Genomic DNA, 22,161 nt, shown 5'->3' with positions numbered 1-22,161 from the left:
AAGCTGTGTTATTGTCAAAAATACAAATGCAACACTTAGCTGTATCTTTGAATATAATACAAATACACCCCCAAGCTGTGTTATTGTCAAAAATACAAATACAACCCTTAGCTGTATCTTGGAAAATAATACAGTACACCCCCACGCTGTGTTATTTTCAAAAATACAAATAGAACCCTTAGCTGTATTTTTGAAAATAACATAAATACACCCCCAAGCTGTGTTACTGTCAAAAATACAAATACAACCCTTACCTGTATCTTGGAAAATAATACAAATACACCCCCAATCTGTGTTATTGTCAAAAATACAAATACAACCCTTAGCTGTATCTTGGAAAATAATACAAATACACATCCAAACTGTGTTGTTTTCAAAAATACAAATACAAACCTTAGCTGTATCTTGGAAAATAATACAAATACACCCCAAGCTGTGTTATTGTCAAAAATACAAATACAACAATTAGCTGTATCTTGGAAAATAATACAAAGACACCCGCAAGCTGTGTTATTTCCAAAAATACAAATGCAACCCTTAGCAGTATCTTGGAAAATAATACAAATACACCCCCAAGCTGTGTTACTGACGAAAATACAAATACAACCCTCAGAAGTATCTTGGAAAATAATACAAATACACCCCCAATCTGTGTTATTTTCAAAAATAATAATACAACCCTTACCTGTATCTTGGAAAATAAAACAAATACAACCGAAAGGTGTGTTATTTTCAAAAATACAAATACAACCCGTAGCTGTATCATGGAAAATAATACAAATACACCCCCAAGCTGGGTTATTTTCAAAAATACAAATACAACCCTTAGCAGTATCTTGGAAAATAATACATATACACCCAAAAGCTGTGTTATTTTCAAAAATACAAATAAAACCCTGAGCTCTAGCTTGGGAAATAATACAAATACACACCCAATCTTTGTTATTTTAAAAAAAATACAAATATAACCCTTATCCGTATCTTTGAAAATGATACAAATACTCCCCCAAGCTGTGTTATTTTCAAAAATAAAAATAAAACCCTTCGCTGTATCTAGAAAAATGATACAAATACACCCACAAGCTGTGTTATTTTCAAAAATATAAATACAACCCTTATCTGTATCTTGGAAAATAATAAAAATACACCCCCAAGCTGTGTTATTTTCCAAAATACCAATATATCCCTTAGCTGTATCTTGGAAAATAATACAAATACATCCCCAAGCAGTGTTATTTTCAAAAATACCAATATATCCCTTTGCTGTATTTTGGAAAATAATAAAAATACACCCCCAAGCTGTGTTATTTTCGAAAATACAAGTACAACCCTTATCTCTATCTCTGAAAATAATACACATAAACCCCCAAGTTTTGTTATTGTCAAAAATACAGATAGAACCCTTAGTTGTATCTTTGAAAATAATACTAATACAACCAAAAGCTGTGTTATTGTCAGGAATACAAATACATCCCTTAGCTGTATCTTGGAAAATAATACAAATACACCCCCAAGCTGGGTTATTGTCAAAAATACAAATACAACCATTAGCTGTATCTTGAAAAATAATTCAAATACACCCACAAGCTGTGTTATTGTCACAAATACAAATAAAACCCATAGCTGTATCTTGGAAAATAATACAAATACACCCCCAAGCTGTGTTATTGTCAAAAATACAAATACAACAATTAGCTGTATCTCGTAAAGTAATACAAATACACACCCAAGCTGTGTTACTGTCAAAAATACAGATACAACCCTTAGCTGCATCTCGGAAAATAATTCAAAAACACACCCAATCACTGTTATTTTCAAAAATACAAGTACAACCCTTAGCTGTATCTCGGAAAATAACACAAATACACACCCAAGCGGTGTTATTTTCAAAAATACAAATATAACCCTTAGCTGTATCTCAGAAAATAATACAAATACACACCCAAGCTGTGTTATTTTCAGAAATTCATATACGACCCTTAGCACTATCTCGGAAAATAATACAAATACCCCCCCAAGCTGTGTTATTTTCAAAAATACAAATACAACCCTTAGCTGTATCTCGGAAAATAATACAAATACACCCCCAAGCTGTGTTATTTTCAAAAATACAAATACAACCCTTAGCTGTATCTTGGAAAATAATACAAATACAACCGCACGGTGTCTTATTTTCAAATATACCAATACAACCCTTAGCTGTATCTCGGAAAATAATACAAACACACATCCAATCTGTGTTATTTTCAAAAATAAAAATAAAAACCTTAGCTGTATATCGGAAAATAATACAAATACACGCCCAAACTGTGTTATTGTCAAAAATACATATACAACCCTTATGTCTATCTCTGAAAATAATACACATAAACCCCCAAGTTTTGTTATTGTCAAAAATACAGATAGAACCCTTAGTTGTATCTTTGAAAATAATACTAATACAACCCAAAGCTGTGTTATTGTCAGGAATACAAATACATCCCTTAGCTGTATCTTGGAAAATAATACAAATACACCCCCAAGCTGGGTTATTGTCAAAAATACCAATACAACCATTAGCTGTATCTTGGAAAATAATTCAAATACACCCACAAGCTGTGTTATTGTCACAAATACAAATAAAACCCATAGCTGTATCTTGGAAAATAATACAAATACACCCCCAAGCTGTGTTATTGTCAAAAATACAAAGAGAATCCTTAGCTGTACCTTGGAAAATAATATAAATACACCCCCTAGCTGTGTTATTGTCAAAAATACAAATACAACCCTTAGCTGTATCTTGGAAAATAATACAAATACACCCCCAAGCTGTGATATTGTCAAATATACAAATACAACGATTAACTGTATGTTGGAAAATAATACAAAAACACTCACAAGCTGTGTTATTGTCAAAAATACAAATACTACCCTTAGCTCTATCTCTGAAAACAATACACATACACCTCCAAGCTGTGTTATTGTCAAAAATACAGATACAACCCTTAGCTGTATCTTTGAAAATAATACAAATACACCCCAAAGCTGTGTTTTTGTCAGGAATACAAATACATCACTTAGCTGTATCTTGGAAAATAATACAAATACACCCCCAAACTGTGTTATTTTGAAAAATACAAATACAACTCTTAACTGTTTTTTGGAAAATAATACAAACACTCCCCCAAGATTTGTTATTGTGAAAAATACAAATACAACGCTTAGCTGTGTCTAGAAAAGTAATACAAATAGACTCCCAAGCTGTGTTATTTTCAAAAATACAAAAATTCAGCCCTTAGCCGTAATTCGGAAAATAATACAAATACACCCACAAGCTGTGTTATTTTCAAAAATACAAATACATCCCTTAGCTCTATCTTGGAACATAATACAAATACACCCCCAAGCTGTGTTATTGTCAAAAATACAAATACAATCCTTAGCTGTATCTTGGAAAATAATAGAAATACACCCCCAAGCTCTGTTATTGTCAAAAATACAAATACAACTTTTAGCTGTATCTTGAAAAATAATAAAAATACACCCCCAAGCTTTCTTATTGTCAAAAATACAAATATAACCCTTAGCTGTAACTTTGAAATTAATACAAATACACCCCGAAGCTGTGTTATTGTCAAAAATACAAATACAAAGCTTAGCTGTATCTTTGAAAATAATACAAATACGCCACCAAGCTGTGTTACTGTCAAAAATAAAAATGCACCCCTTAGCTGTTTCTTGGAAAATAATACAAATACGCCCCCATGCTGTGTTATTTTCAAAAATACAAAATACATCCCTTAGCTGTATCTCGGAAAATAATACAAACACACGCCCAAGGTGTCTTATTTTCAAAAATACAAATACAACCCTTAGCTCTATGTCGGAAAATAATACAAATACATCAACAAGGTGTGTTATTTTCAAAAATGCAAACACAACCCTTAGCTGTATCTCGGAAAATAATACAAATACACACCCATCGGTGTTATTTTCAAAAATACAAATATAACCCTTAGCTGTATCTCGGAAAATAATACAAATACACCACCAAGCTGTGTTATTTTCAAAAATAGAAATAAAACCCTTAGCTGTATCTCGGAAAATAATACAAATACACTTCCAAGCTGTGTGATTTTCAAAAATACAAATACAACCCTTAGCTGTATCTGGGAAAATAATACAAACACACCCCCAAGCAGTGTTATTGTCAAAAATACAAAAAAAAACCCTTAGCTGTATCTCGGAAAATAATACAAATACACCCCCAAGCTGAGTTATTTTCAAAAATACAAATACAACCCTTAGCTGTATCTTGGAAAATAATACAATACACCCCCAAGCTTTGTTATTTTCAAAAATACAAATAGAACCCTTAGCTGTATTTTTGAAAATAACATAAATACACCCCCAAGCTCTGTTATTGTCAAAAATACAAATACAACGCTTAGCTTTATCTTTGAAAATAATACAAATACACCCCCAAGCTGTGTTATTGTCAAAAATACAAATAAAACCCTTAGCTGTATCTTGGAAAATAATACAAATACACCCCCAAGCTGTATTATTTTCAAAAATACAAATACATCCCTTAGCTGTATCTTGCAAAATAATACATATACACCCAGAACTGTGTTATTTTCAAAAATACAACACTTACCTGTATCTTGGAAAATAATACATATACACCCAAAAGCTGTGTTATTTTCAAAAATACAAATAAAACACTGAGCTCTAGCTTGGGAAATAATACAAATACACACCCAATCTTTGTTATTTTAAAAAAAATACAAATATAACCCTTATCCGTATCTTTGAAAATGATACAAATACTCCCCCAAGCTGTGTTATTTTCAAAAATAAAAATAAAACCCTTCGCTGTATCTAGAAAAATGATACAAATACACCCACAAGCTGTGTTATTTTCAAAAATATAAATACAACCCTTATCTGTATCTTGGAAAATAATAAAAATACACCCCCAAGCTGTGTTATTTTCCAAAATACCAATATATCCCTTAGCTGTATCTTGGAAAATAATACAAATACATCCCCAAGCAGTGTTATTTTCAAAAATACCAATATATCCCTTTGCTGTATTTTGGAAAATAATAAAAATACACCCCCAAGCTGTGTTATTTTCGAAAATACAAGTACAACCCTTATCTCTATCTCTGAAAATAATACACATAAACCCCCAAGTTTTGTTATTGTCAAAAATACAGATAGAACCCTTAGTTGTATCTTTGAAAATAATACTAATACAACCAAAAGCTGTGTTATTGTCAGGAATACAAATACATCCCTTAGCTGTATCTTGGAAAATAATACAAATACACCCCCAAGCTGGGTTATTGTCAAAAATACAAATACAACCATTAGCTGTATCTTGAAAAATAATTCAAATACACCCACAAGCTGTGTTATTGTCACAAATACAAATAAAACCCATAGCTGTATCTTGGAAAATAATACAAATACACCCCCAAGCTGTGTTATTGTCAAAAATACAAATACAACAATTAGCTGTATCTCGTAAAGTAATACAAATACACACCCAAGCTGTGTTACTGTCAAAAATACAGATACAACCCTTAGCTGCATCTCGGAAAATAATTCAAAAACACACCCAATCACTGTTATTTTCAAAAATACAAGTACAACCCTTAGCTGTATCTCGGAAAATAACACAAATACACACCCAAGCGGTGTTATTTTCAAAAATACAAATATAACCCTTAGCTGTATCTCAGAAAATAATACAAATACACACCCAAGCTGTGTTATTTTCAGAAATTCATATACGACCCTTAGCACTATCTCGGAAAATAATACAAATACCCCCCCAAGCTGTGTTATTTTCAAAAATACAAATACAACCCTTAGCTGTATCTCGGAAAATAATACAAATACACCCCCAAGCTGTGTTATTTTCAAAAATACAAATACAACCCTTAGCTGTATCTTGGAAAATAATACAAATACAACCGCACGGTGTCTTATTTTCAAATATACCAATACAACCCTTAGCTGTATCTCGGAAAATAATACAAACACACATCCAATCTGTGTTATTTTCAAAAATAAAAATAAAAACCTTAGCTGTATATCGGAAAATAATACAAATACACGCCCAAACTGTGTTATTGTCAAAAATACATATACAACCCTTATGTCTATCTCTGAAAATAATACACATAAACCCCCAAGTTTTGTTATTGTCAAAAATACAGATAGAACCCTTAGTTGTATCTTTGAAAATAATACTAATACAACCCAAAGCTGTGTTATTGTCAGGAATACAAATACATCCCTTAGCTGTATCTTGGAAAATAATACAAATACACCCCCAAGCTGGGTTATTGTCAAAAATACCAATACAACCATTAGCTGTATCTTCGAAAATAATTCAAATACACCCACAAGCTGTGTTATTGTCACAAATACAAATAAAACCCATAGCTGTATCTTGGAAAATAATACAAATACACCCCCAAGCTGTGTTATTGTCAAAAATACAAAGAGAATCCTTAGCTGTATCTTGGAAAATAATATAAATACACCCCCTAGCTGTGTTATTGTCAAAAATACAAATACAACCCTTAGCTGTATCTTGGAAAATAATACAAATACACCCCCAAGCTGTGATATTGTCAAATATACAAATACAACGATTAACTGTATGTTGGAAAATAATACAAAAACACTCACAAGCTGTGTTATTGTCAAAAATACAAATACTACCCTTAGCTCTATCTCTGAAAACAATACACATACACCTCCAAGCTGTGTTATTGTCAAAAATACAGATACAACCCTTAGCTGTATCTTTGAAAATAATACAAATACACCCCAAAGCTGTGTTTTTGTCAGGAATACAAATACATCACTTAGCTGTATCTTGGAAAATAATACAAATACACCCCCAAACTGTGTTATTTTGAAAAATACAAATACAACTCTTAACTGTTTTTTGGAAAATAATACAAACACTCCCCCAAGATTTGTTATTGTGAAAAATACAAATACAACGCTTAGCTGTGTCTAGAAAAGTAATACAAATAGACTCCCAAGCTGTGTTATTTTCAAAAATACAAAAATTCAGCCCTTAGCCGTAATTCGGAAAATAATACAAATACACCCACAAGCTGTGTTATTTTCAAAAATACAAATACATCCCTTAGCTCTATCTTGGAACATAATACAAATACACCCCCAAGCTGTGTTATTGTCAAAAATACAAATACAATCCTTAGCTGTATCTTGGAAAATAATAGAAATACACCCCCAAACTCTGTTATTGTCAAAAATACAAATACAACTTTTAGCTGTATCTTGGAAAATAATAAAAATACACCCCCAAGCTTTCTTATTGTCAAAAATACAAATATAACCCTTAGCTGTAACTTTGAAATTAATACAAATACACCCCGAAGCTGTGTTATTGTCAAAAATACAAATACAAAGCTTAGCTGTATCTTTGAAAATAATACAAATACGCCACCAAGCTGTGTTACTGTCAAAAATAAAAATGCACCCCTAAGCTGTTTCTTGGAAAATAATACAAATACGCCCCCATGCTGTGTTATTTTCAAAAATACAAAATACATCCCTTAGCTGTATCTCGGAAAATAATACAAACACACGCCCAAGGTGTCTTATTTTCAAAAATACAAATACAACCCTTAGCTCTATGTCGGAAAATAATACAAATACATCAACAAGGTGTGTTATTTTCAAAAATGCAAACACAACCCTTAGCTGTATCTCGGAAAATAATACAAATACACACCCATCGGTGTTATTTTCAAAAATACAAATATAACCCTTAGCTGTATCTCGGAAAATAATACAAATACACCACCAAGCTGTGTTATTTTCAAAAATAGAAATAAAACCCTTAGCTGTATCTCGGAAAATAATACAAATACACTTCCAAGCTGTGTGATTTTCAAAAATACAAATACAACCCTTAGCTGTATCTGGGAAAATAATACAAACACACCCCCAAGCAGTGTTATTGTCAAAAATACAAAAAAAAACCCTTAGCTGTATCTCGGAAAATAATACAAATACATCCCCAAGCTGTGTTATTTTCAAAAATACAAATACAACCCTTAGCTGTATCTAGGAAAATAATACAAATACACCCCCAAGCTGTGTTATTTTCCAAAATACAAATAAAACCCAAAGATGTATCTTGAAAAATAACACAAATACACCCCCAAGCTGTGTTATTTTCAAAAATACCAATAAAACCCTTAGCTGTATCTTGGAAAATAATGCAAATACACTCACAAGCTCTGTTATTTTCAAAAATACAAATACAACCCATAGCTGTTTCTTGGAAAATAATACAAATAACCCCCCAAGCTGTATTATTTTCAAAAATACAAATACACCCCTTAGCTGTATATTGGAAAATAATACAAATACACCCAGAAGTTGTGTTATTTTCATAAATACAAATAGAAACCTTAGCTGTATCTTGGAAAATAATTCAAATACACACCCAAGCTGTGTTATTCTCAAAAATTCAAATACAACCCTTAGCTGTATTTTGAAAATAATTCAAATACACTCCAAAACTGTGTTACTGTCAAAAATACAATTACCACCCTTAGCTGTATCTTTGAAAATAGCACAAATACACCCACAATCTGTGTTATTGTCAAAAATACAAATACAACCCTTAGCTCTATCTTGTAAAATAATACAAATACCCTTCCAAGCTCTGTGATTGTTAAAAATACAAATACAACCCATAACTGTAATTTTGAAAATAATACAAATACACCCCATAGCTGTGTTATTTTCAAAAATACAAATACATCCCTTAGCTGTATCTTGGAATATAATACAAATACACCCCCAAGACGTGTTATTTTCCAAAATACAAGTACTACCCTTAGCAGTATCTTGGGAGAAAACACAAATACACCCACAATCTGTGTAATTTTCAAAAATAACAATAAAACCCCTAGCTCTATCGTGGAAAATAATGCAAATACAACCCTAAGCTGTGTTATTTTCAAAAATACAAATACAACTCTGAGCTGTATCTTGGAAAATAATACAAATACAACCACAAGCTGTGTTATTTTCAAAAATACAAATACAATCCTTACCTGTATCTTTGAAAATAATACAAATACAACCCAAGCTGAGTTATTGTCAAAAATACAAATACAACCCTTAGCTGTATCTTTGAAAATAATACAAATACACCCCCAAGCCGCGTTATTGTGAAAAATACAAATACAACCCTTAGTTGTATCTTTGAAAATAATACAAATACACCCCCATGCTGTGTTATTTTCAAAAATACAAATAAAACCCTTAGCTATATCTTTGAAAATAATACAAATAGAAGCCCAAGCTGTGTTATTTCCAAAAATACAAATACAACCCTTAGCTGTATCTTGGATAATAATACAAATACAACACCAAGCTGTGTTATTTTCAAAAATACAGAACTTAGCCGTAATTCAGAAAATAAGACAAATACACCCCAATCTGTGTTAATTTCAAAAATACAAATACAACCCTTAGCTGTACCTTGGAAAATAATACAAATACAACCCCAAGCTGTGTTATTTTCAAAAATACCAATACAATCCTTAGCTGTATCTTGCAAAATACTACAAAAATCCCCCCAAGCTCTGTGATTGTCAAAAATACAAATACAACCCATAACTATATTTTTGAAAATAATACAAATACACACCAAATCTGTGTTATTTTCAAAACTGCAAATACAACCTTCAGCTGTATCTTGGAAAATAATAGAAATACACCCCCAAGCCGTGTTATTTTCCAAAATACAAGTACAGCCATTAGCTGTATCTTGGAAAAAAACACAAATACACCCCCAAGCTGTGTAATTTTCAAAAATACCAATACAACCCTTAGCTGTATCCTGGAAAATAATGCAAATACAACCCCAAGCTATGTTATTTTCAAAAATACAAATACAACCCTTAGCTGTACCTTAATAAATAATACAAATACACCCCCAAGATGTGTTATTTTCAAAAAGACAAATACAAAGCTTAGCTGTATCTTTGAAAATAATACAAATACACTCCAATCTGAGTTACTGTCAAAAATACAAATACAACCCTTAGCTGTATCTTGGAAAATAATACAAATACACATCCAAACTGTGTTGTTTTCAAAAATACAAATACAAACCTTAGCTGTATCTTGGAAAATAATACAAATACACCCCAAGCTGTGTTATTGTCAAAAATACAAATACAATAATTAGCTGTATCTTGGAAAATAATACAAAGACACCCGCAAGCTGTGTTATTTCCAAAAATACAAATGCAACCCTTAGCAGTATCTTGGAAAATAATACAAATACACCCCCAAGCTGTGTTACTGACGAAAATACAAATACAACCCTCAGAAGTATCTTGGAAAATAATACAAATACACCCCCAATCTGTGTTATTTTCAAAAATAATAATACAGCTCTTACCTGTATCTTGGAAAATAAAACAAATACACCCGAAAGGTGTGTTATTTTCAAAAATACAAATACAACCCGTAGCTGTATCATGGAAAATAATACAAATACACCCCCAAGCTGGGTTATTTTCAAAAATACAAATACAACCATTAGCAGTATCTTGGAAAATAATACAAATACACCCCCAAGCTGAGTTATTTTCAAAAATACAAATACAACCCTTAGCTGTATCTTGGAAAATAATACAATACACCCCCAAGCTTTGTTATTTTCAAAAATACAAATAGAACCCTTAGCTGTATTTTTGAAAATAACATAAATACACCCCCAAGCTCTGTTATTGTCAAAAATACAAATACAACGCTTAGCTTTATCTTTGAAAATAATACAAATACACCCCCAAGCTGTGTTATTGTCAAAAATACAAATAAAACCCTTAGCTGTATCTTGGAAAATAATACAAATACACCCCCAAGCTGTATTATTTTCAAAAATACAAATACATCCCTTAGCTGTATCTTGCAAAATAATACATATACACCCAGAACTGTGTTATTTTCAAAAATACAACACTTACCTGTATCTTGGAAAATAATACATATACACCCAAAAGCTGTGTTATTTTCAAAAATACAAATAAAACCCTGAGCTCTAGCTTGGGAAATAATACAAATACACACCCAATCTTTGTTATTTAAAAAAAAATACAAATATAACCCTTATCCGTATCTTTGAAAATGATACAAATACTCCCCCAAGCTGTGTTATTTTCAAAAATAAAAATAAAACCCTTCGCTGTATCTAGAAAAATGATACAAATACACCCACAAGCTGTGTTATTTTCAAAAATATAAATACAACCCTTATCTGTATCTTGGAAAATAATAAAAATACACCCCCAAGCTGTGTTATTTTCCAAAATACCAATATATCCCTTAGCTGTATCTTGGAAAATAATACAAATACATCCCCAAGCAGTGTTATTTTCAAAAATACCAATATATCCCTTTGCTGTATTTTGGAAAATAATAAAAATACACCCCCAAGCTGTGTTATTTTCGAAAATACAAGTACAACCCTTATCTCTATCTCTGAAAATAATACACATAAACCCCCAAGTTTTGTTATTGTCAAAAATACAGATAGAACCCTTAGTTGTATCTTTGAAAATAATACTAATACAACCAAAAGCTGTGTTATTGTCAGGAATACAAATACATCCCTTAGCTGTATCTTGGAAAATAATACAAATACACCCCCAAGCTGGGTTATTGTCAAAAATACAAATACAACCATTAGCTGTATCTTGAAAAATAATTCAAATACACCCACAAGCTGTGTTATTGTCACAAATACAAATAAAACCCATAGCTGTATCTTGGAAAATAATACAAATACACCCCCAAGCTGTGTTATTGTCAAAAATACAAATACAACAATTAGCTGTATCTCGTAAAGTAATACAAATACACACCCAAGCTGTGTTACTGTCAAAAATACAGATACAACCCTTAGCTGCATCTCGGAAAATAATTCAAAAACACACCCAATCACTGTTATTTTCAAAAATACAAGTACAACCCTTAGCTGTATCTCGGAAAATAACACAAATACACACCCAAGCGGTGTTATTTTCAAAAATACAAATATAACCCTTAGCTGTATCTCAGAAAATAATACAAATACACACCCAAGCTGTGTTATTTTCAGAAATTCATATACGACCCTTAGCACTATCTCGGAAAATAATACAAATACCCCCCCAAGCTGTGTTATTTTCAAAAATACAAATACAACCCTTAGCTGTATCTCGGAAAATAATACAAATACACCCCCAAGCTGTGTTATTTTCAAAAATACAAATACAACCCTTAGCTGTATCTTGGAAAATAATACAAATACAACCGCACGGTGTCTTATTTTCAAATATACCAATACAACCCTTAGCTGTATCTCGGAAAATAATACAAACACACATCCAATCTGTGTTATTTTCAAAAATAAAAATAAAAACCTTAGCTGTATATCGGAAAATAATACAAATACACGCCCAAACTGTGTTATTGTCAAAAATACATATACAACCCTTATGTCTATCTCTGAAAATAATACACATAAACCCCCAAGTTTTGTTATTGTCAAAAATACAGATAGAACCCTTAGTTGTATCTTTGAAAATAATACTAATACAACCCAAAGCTGTGTTATTGTCAGGAATACAAATACATCCCTTAGCTGTATCTTGGAAAATAATACAAATACACCCCCAAGCTGGGTTATTGTCAAAAATACAAATACAACCATTAGCTGTATCTTGGAAAATAATTCAAATACACCCACAAGCTGTGTTATTGTCACAAATACAAATAAAACCCATAGCTGTATCTTGGAAAATAATACAAATACACCCCCAAGCTGTGTTATTGTCAAAAATACAAAGAGAATCCTTAGCTGTATCTTGGAAAATAATATAAATACACCCCCTAGCTGTGTTATTGTCAAAAATACAAATACAACCCTTAGCTGTATCTTGGAAAATAATACAAATACACCCCCAAGCTGTGATATTGTCAAATATACAAATACAACGATTAACTGTATGTTGGAAAATAATACAAAAACACTCACAAGCTGTGTTATTGTCAAAAATACAAATACTACCCTTAGCTCTATCTCTGAAAACAATACACATACACCTCCAAGCTGTGTTATTGTCAAAAATACAGATACAACCCTTAGCTGTATCTTTGAAAATAATACAAATACACCCCAAAGCTGTGTTTTTGTCAGGAATACAAATACATCACTTAGCTGTATCTTGGAAAATAATACAAATACACCCCCAAACTGTGTTATTTTGAAAAATACAAATACAACTCTTAACTGTTTTTTGGAAAATAATACAAACACTCCCCCAAGATTTGTTATTGTGAAAAATACAAATACAACGCTTAGCTGTGTCTAGAAAAGTAATACAAATAGACTCCCAAGCTGTGTTATTTTCAAAAATACAAAAATTCAGCCCTTAGCCGTAATTCGGAAAATAATACAAATACACCCACAAGCTGTGTTATTTTCAAAAATACAAATACATCCCTTAGCTCTATCTTGGAACATAATACAAATACACCCCCAAGCTGTGTTATTGTCAAAAATACAAATACAATCCTTAGCTGTATCTTGGAAAATAATAGAAATACACCCCCAAGCTCTGTTATTGTCAAAAATACAAATACAACTTTTAGCTGTATCTTGGAAAATAATAAAAATACACCCCCAAGCTTTCTTATTGTCAAAAATACAAATATAACCCTTAGCTGTAACTTTGAAATTAATACAAATACACCCCGAAGCTGTGTTATTGTCAAAAATACAAATACAAAGCTTAGCTGTATCTTTGAAAATAATACAAATACGCCACCAAGCTGTGTTACTGTCAAAAATAAAAATGCACCCCTAAGCTGTTTCTTGGAAAATAATACAAATACGCCCCCATGCTGCGTTATTTTCAAAAATACAAAATACATCCCTTAGCTGTATCTCGGAAAATAATACAAACACACGCCCAAGGTGTCTTATTTTCAAAAATACAAATACAACCCTTAGCTCTATGTCGGAAAATAATACAAATACATCAACAAGGTGTGTTATTTTCAAAAATGCAAACACAACCCTTAGCTGTATCTCGGAAAATAATACAAATACACACCCATCGGTGTTATTTTCAAAAATACAAATATAACCCTTAGCTGTATCTCGGAAAATAATACAAATACACCACCAAGCTGTGTTATTTTCAAAAATAGAAATAAAACCCTTAGCTGTATCTCGGAAAATAATACAAATACACTTCCAAGCTGTGTGATTTTCAAAAATACAAATACAACCCTTAGCTGTATCTGGGAAAATAATACAAACACACCCCCAAGCAGTGTTATTGTCAAAAATACAAAAAAAAAACCCTTAGCTGTATCTCGGAAAATAATACAAATACATCCCCAAGCTGTGTTATTTTCAAAAATACAAATACAACCCTTAGCAGTATCTAGGAAAATAATACAAATACACCCCCAAGCTGTGTTATTTTCCAAAATACAAATAAAACCCAAAGATGTATCTTGAAAAATAACACAAATACACCCCCAAGCTGTGTTATTTTCAAAAATACCAATAAAACCCTTAGCTGTATCTTGGAAAATAATGCAAATACACTCACAAGCTCTGTTATTTTCAAAAATACAAATACAACCCATAGCTGTTTCTTGGAAAATAATACAAATAACCCCCCAAGCTGTATTATTTTCAAAAATACAAATACACCCCTTAGCTGTATATTGGAAAATAATACAAATACACCCAGAAGTTGTGTTATTTTCATAAATACAAATAGAAACCTTAGCTGTATCTTGGAAAATAATTCAAATACACACCCAAGCTGTGTTATTCTCAAAAATTCAAATACAACCCTTAGCTGTATTTTGAAAATAATTCAAATACACTCCAAAACTGTGTTACTGTCAAAAATACAATTACCACACTTAGCTGTATCTTTGAAAATAGCACAAATACACCCACAATCTGTGTTATTGTCAAAAATACAAATACAACCCTTAGCTCTATCTTGTAAAATAATACAAATACCCTTCCAAGCTCTGTGATTGTTAAAAATACAAATACAACCCATAACTGTAATTTTGAAAATAATACAAATACACCCCATAGCTGTGTTATTTTCAAAAATACAAATACATCCCTTAGCTGTATCTTGGAATATAATACAAATACACCCCCAAGACGTGTTATTTTCCAAAACACAAGTACTACCCTTAGCAGTATCTTGGGAGAAAACACAAATACACCCACAATCTGTGTAATTTTCAAAAATAACAATAAAACCCCTAGCTCTATCGTGGAAAATAATGCAAATACAACCCTAAGCTGTGTTATTTTCAAAAATACAAATACAACTCTGAGCTGTATCTTGGAAAATAATACAAATACAACCACAAGCTGTGTTATTTTCAAAAATACAAATACAATCCTTACCTGTATCTTTGAAAATAATACAAATACCACCCAAGCTGAGTTATTGTCAAAAATACAAATACAACCCTTAGCTGTATCTTTGAAAATAATACAAATACACCCCCAAGCCGCGTTATTGTGAAAAATACAAATACAACCCTTAGTTGTATCTTTGAAAATAATACAAATACACCCCCATGCTGTGTTATTTTCAAAAATACAAATAAAACCCTTAGCTATATCTTTGAAAATAATACAAATAGAAGCCCAAGCTGTGTTATTTCCAAAAATACAAATACAACCCTTAGCTGTATCTTGGATAATAATACAAATACAACACCAAGCTGTGTTATTTTCAAAAATACAGAACTTAGCCGTAATTCAGAAAATAAGACAAATACACCCCAATCTGTGTTAATTTCAAAAATACAAATACAACCCTTAGCTGTACCTTGGAAAATAATACAAATACAACCCCAAGCTGTGTTATTTTCAAAAATACCAATACAATCCTTAGCTGTATCTTGCAAAATACTACAAAAATCCCCCCAAGCTCTGTGATTGTCAAAAATACAAATACAACCCATAACTATATTTTTGAAAATAATACAAATACACACCAAATCTGTGTTATTTTCAAAACTGCAAATACAACCTTCAGCTGTATCTTGGAAAATAATAGAAATACACCCCCAAGCCGTGTTATTTTCCAAAATACAAGTACAGCCATTAGCTGTATCTTGGAAAAAAACACAAATACACCCCCAAGCTGTGTAATTTTCAAAAATACCAATACAACCCTTAGCTGTATCCTGGAAAATAATGCAAATACAACCCCAAGCTATGTTATTTTCAAAAATACAAATACAACCCTTAGCTGTACCTTAATAAATAATACAAATACACCCCCAAGATGTGTTATTTTCAAAAAGACAAATACAACACTTAGCTGTATCTTTGAAAATAATACAAATACACCCCAATCTGAGTTACTGTCAAAAATACAAATACAACCCTTAGCTGTATCTTTGAAAATAATACAAATACACTCCCAAGCTGCGTTATTGTGAAAAATACAAATAAAACCCTTAGTTGTATCTTTGAAAATAATACAAATACACCCCAATGCTGTGTTATTTTCAAAAACACAAATACAACCCTTAGCTCTATCTTTGAAAATAATACAAACACAACCTCAAGTTGTGTTATTTTCAAAAATACAAACCAAACCCTTAGCTGTATCTCGGAAAATAATACAAATACACCACCAAGCTGTGTTATTTTCAAAAATAGAAATAAAACCCTTAGCTGTATCTCGGAAAATAATACAAATACACTTCCAAGCTGTGTGATTTTCAAAAATACAAATACAACCCTTAGCTGTATCTGGGAAAATAATACAAATACACCCCCAAGCAGTGTTATTGTCAAAAATACAAAAAAAAACCCTTAGCTGTATCTCGGAAAATAATACAAATACATCCCCAAGCTGTGTTATTTTCAAAAATACAAATACAACCCTTAGCTGTATCTAGGAAAATAATACAAATACACCCCCAAGCCGTGTTATTTTCCAAAATACAAATAAAACCCAAAGATGTATCTTGAAAAATAACACAAATACACCCCCAAGCTGTGTTATTTTCAAAAATACCAATAAAACCCTTAGCTGTATCTTGGAAAATAATCCAAATACACTCACAAGCTCTGTTATTTTCAAAAATACAAATACAACCCACAGCTGTTTCTTGGAAAATAATACAAATAACCCCCCCAAGCTGTATTATTTTCAAAAATACAAATACACCCCTTAGCTGTATATTGGAAAATAATAAATATACACCCAGAAGTTGTGTTATTTTCATAAATACAAATAGAAAACTTAGCTGTATCTTGGAAAATAATTCAAATACACACCCAAGCTGTGTTATTCTCAAAAATTCAAATACAACCCTTAGCTGTATTTTGAAAATAATTCAAATACACTCCAAAGCTGTGTTACTGTCAAAAATACAATTACAACCTTTAGCTGTATCTTTGAAAATAGCACAAATACACCCACAATCTGTGTTATTGTCAAAAATACAAATACAACCCTTAGCTCTATCTTGTAAAATAATACAAATACCCCTCCAAGCTCTGTGATTGTTAAAAATACAAATACAACCCATAAATGTAATTTTGAAAATAATACAAATACACCCCATAGCTGTGTTATTTTCAAAAATACAAATACATCCCTTAGCTGTATCTTGGAATATAATACAAATACACCCCCAAGCTGTGTTATTTTCAAAAACACAAATACAAACCTTAGCTGTATCTCGGAAAATAATACAAATACACCCACAAGCTGTGTTATTTTCAAAAATAAAAATATAACCCTTAGCTGTATATCAGAAAATAATACAAATACACGCCCAAACTGTGTTATTGTCAAAAATACATATACAACCCTTATCTCTATCTCTGAAAATAATACACATAAACCCCCAAGTTTTGTTATTGTCAAAAATACAGATAGAACCCTTAGTTGTATCTTTGAAAATAATACTAATACAACCAAAAGCTGTGTTATTGTCAGGAATACAAATACATCCCTTAGCTGTATCTTGGAAAATAATACAAATACACCCCCAAGCTGGGTTATTGTCAAAAATACAAATACAACCATTAGCTGTATCTTGAAAAATAATTCAAATACACCCACAAGCTGTGTTATTGTCACAAATACAAATAAAACCCATAGCTGTATCTTGGAAAATAATACAAATACACCCCCAAGCTGTGTTATTGTCAAAAATACAAATACAACAATTAGCTGTATCTCGTAAAGTAATACAAATACACACCCAAGCTGTGTTACTGTCAAAAATACAGATACAACCCTTAGCTGCATCTCGGAAAATAATTCAAAAACACACCCAATCACTGTTATTTTCAAAAATACAAGTACAACCCTTAGCTGTATCTCGGAAAATAACACAAATACACACCCAAGCGGTGTTATTTTCAAAAATACAAATATAACCCTTAGCTGTATCTCAGAAAATAATACAAATACACACCCAAGCTGTGTTATTTTCAAAAATTCATATACGACCCTTAGCACTATCTCGGAAAATAATACAAATACCCCCCCAAGCTGTGTTATTTTCAAAAATACAAATACAACCCTTAGCTGTATCTCGGAAAATAATACAAATACACCCCCAAGCTGTGTTATTTTCAAAAATACAAATACAACCCTTAGCTGTATCTTGGAAAATAATACAAATACAACCACACGGTGTCTTATTTTCAAATATACCAATACAACCCTTAGCTGTATCTCGGAAAATAATACAAACACACATCCAATCTGTGTTATTTTCAAAAATAAAAATAAAAACCTTAGCTGTATATCGGAAAATAATACAAATACACCCCCAAGCTGTGTTATTTTCAAAAACACAAATACAACCCTTAGCTGTATCTCGGAAAATAATACAAATACACCCCTAAGCTGGGTTATTGTCAAAAATACAAATACAACCATTAGCTGTATCTTGAAAAATAATTCAAATACACCCACAAGCTGTGTTATTGTCACAAATACAAATAAAACCCATAGCTGTATCTTGGAAAATAATACAAATACACCCCCAAGCTGTGTTATTGTCAAAAATACAAATACAACAATTAGCTGTATCTCGTAAAGTAATACAAATACACACCCAAGCTGTGTTACTGTCAAAAATACAGATACAACCCTTAGCTGCATCTCGGAAAATAATTCAAAAACACACCCAATCACTGTTATTTTCAAAAATACAAGTACAACCCTTAGCTGTATCTCGGAAAATAACACAAATACACACCCAAGCGGTGTTATTTTCAAAAATACAAATATAACCCTTAGCTGTATCTCAGAAAATAATACAAATACACACCCAAGCTGTGTTATTTTCAAAAATTCATATACGACCCTTAGCACTATCTCGGAAAATAATACAAATACCCCCCCAAGCTGTGTTATTTTCAAAAATACAAATACAACCCTTAGCTGTATCTCGGAAAATAATACAAATACACCCCCAAGCTGTGTTATTTTCAAAAATACAAATACAACCCTTAGCTGTATCTTGGAAAATAATACAAATACAACCACACGGTGTCTTATTTTCAAATATACCAATACAACCCTTAGCTGTATCTCGGAAAATAATACAAACACACATCCAATCTGTGTTATTTTCAAAAATAAAAATAAAAACCTTAGCTGTATATCGGAAAATAATACAAATACACCCCCAAGCTGTGTTATTTTCAAAAACACAAATACAACCCTTAGCTGTATCTCGGAAAATAATACAAATACACCCACAAGCTGTGTTATTTTCAAAAATAAAAATATAACCCTTAGCTGTATATCGGAAAATAATACAAATACACGCCCAAACTGTGTTATTGTCAAAAATACATATACAACCCTTATCTCTATCTCTGAAAATAATACACATAAACCCCCAAGTTTTGTTATTGTCAAAAATACAGATAGAACCCTTAGTTGTATCTTTGAAAATAATACTAATACAACCAAAAGCTGTGTTATTGTCAGGAATACAAATACATCCCTTAGCTGTATCTTGGAAAATAATACAAATACACCCCCAAGCTGGGTTATTGTCAAAAATACCAATACAACCATTAGCTGTATCTTGGAAAATAATTCAAATACACCCACAAGCTGTGTTATTGTCACAAATACAAATAAAACCCATAGCTGTATCTTGGAAAATAATACAAATACACCCCCAAACTGTGTTATTGTCAAAAATACAAAGAGAATCCTTAGCTGTATCTTGGAAAATAATATAAATACACCCCCTAGCTGTGTTATTGTCAAAAATACAAATACAACCCTTAGCTGTATCTTGGAAAATAATACAAATACACCCCCAAGCTGTGATATTGTCAAATATACAAATACAACGATTAACTGTATGTTGGAAAATAATACAAAAACACTCACAAGCTGTGTTATTGTCAAAAATACAAATACTACCCTTAGCTCTATCTCTGAAAACAATACACATACACCTCCAAGCTGTGTTATTGTCAAAAATACAGATACAACCCTTAGCTGTATCTTTGAAAATAATACAAATACACCCCAAAGCTGTGTTTTTGTCAGGAATACAAATACATCACTTAGCTGTATCTTGGAAAATAATACAAATACACCCCTAAACTGTGTTATTTTGAAAAATACAAATACAACTCTTAACTGTTTTTTGGAAAATAATACAAATACTCCCCCAAGATTTGTTATTGTGAAAAATACAAATACAACGCTTAGCTGTGTCTAGAAAAGTAATACAAATAGACTCCCAAGCTGTGTTATTTTCAAAAATACAAAAATTCAGCCCTTAGCCGTAATTCGGAAAATAATACAAATACACCCACAAGCTGTGTTATTTTCAAAAATACAAATACATCCCTTAGCTCTATCTTGGAACATAATACAAATACACCCCCAAGCTGTGTTATTGTCAAAAATACAAATACAATCCTTAGCTGTATCTTGGAAAATAATAGAAATACACCCCCAAGCTCTGTTATTGTCAAAAATACAAATACAACTTTTAGCTGTATCTTGGAAAATAATAAAAATACACCCCCAAGCTTTCTTATTGTCAAAAATACAAATATAACCCTTAGCTGTAACTTTGAAATTAATACAAATACACCCCGAAGCTGTGTTATTGTCAAAAATACAAATACAAAGCTTAGCTGTATCTTTGAAAATAATACAAATACGCCACCAAGCTGTGTTACTGTCAAAAATAAAAATGCACCCCTTAGCTGTTTCTTGGAAAATAATACAAATACGCCCCCATGCTGTGTTATTTTCAAAAATACAAAATACATCCCTTAGCTGTATCTCGGAAAATAATACAAACACACGCCCAAGGTGTCTTATTTTCAAAAATACAAATACAACCCTTAGCTCTATGTCGGAAAATAATACAAATACATCAACAAGGTGTGTTATTTTCAAAAATGCAAACACAACCCTTAGCTGTATCTCGGAAAATAATACAAATACACACCCATCGGTGTTATTTTCAAAAATACAAATAAAACCCTTAGCTGTATCTCGGAAAATAATACAAATACACCACCAAGCTGTGTTATTTTCCAAAATACAAATAAAACCCAAAGATGTATCTTGAAAAATAACACAAATACACCCCCAAGCTGTGTTATTTTCAAAAATACCAATAAAACCCTTAGCTGTATCTTGGAAAATAATGCAAATACACTCACAAGCTCTGTTATTTTCAAAAATACAAATACAACCCATAGCTGTTTCTTGGAAAATAATACAAATAACCCCCCAAGCTGTATTATTTTCAAAAATACAAATACACCCCTTAGCTGTATATTGGACAATAATACAAATACACCCAGAAGTTGTGTTATTTTCATAAATACAAATAGAAACCTTAGCTGTATCTTGGAAAATAATTCAAATACACACCCAAGCTGTGTTATTCTCAAAAATTCAAATACAACCCTTAGCTGTATTTTGAAAATAATTCAAATACACTCCAAAACTGTGTTACTGTCAAAAATACAATTACAACCCTTAGCTGTATCTTTGAAAATAGCACAAATACACCCACAATCTG

The sequence above is a fragment of the Saimiri boliviensis genome, chromosome 7 (assembly GCF_048565385.1).
Source record: "Saimiri boliviensis isolate mSaiBol1 chromosome 7, mSaiBol1.pri, whole genome shotgun sequence".
In the NCBI taxonomy this organism is placed as follows: Eukaryota; Metazoa; Chordata; class Mammalia; order Primates; family Cebidae; genus Saimiri; species Saimiri boliviensis.
The sequence above is the reverse complement of the archived record's forward strand: the minus strand, read 5'-3'. Positions refer to the sequence as shown.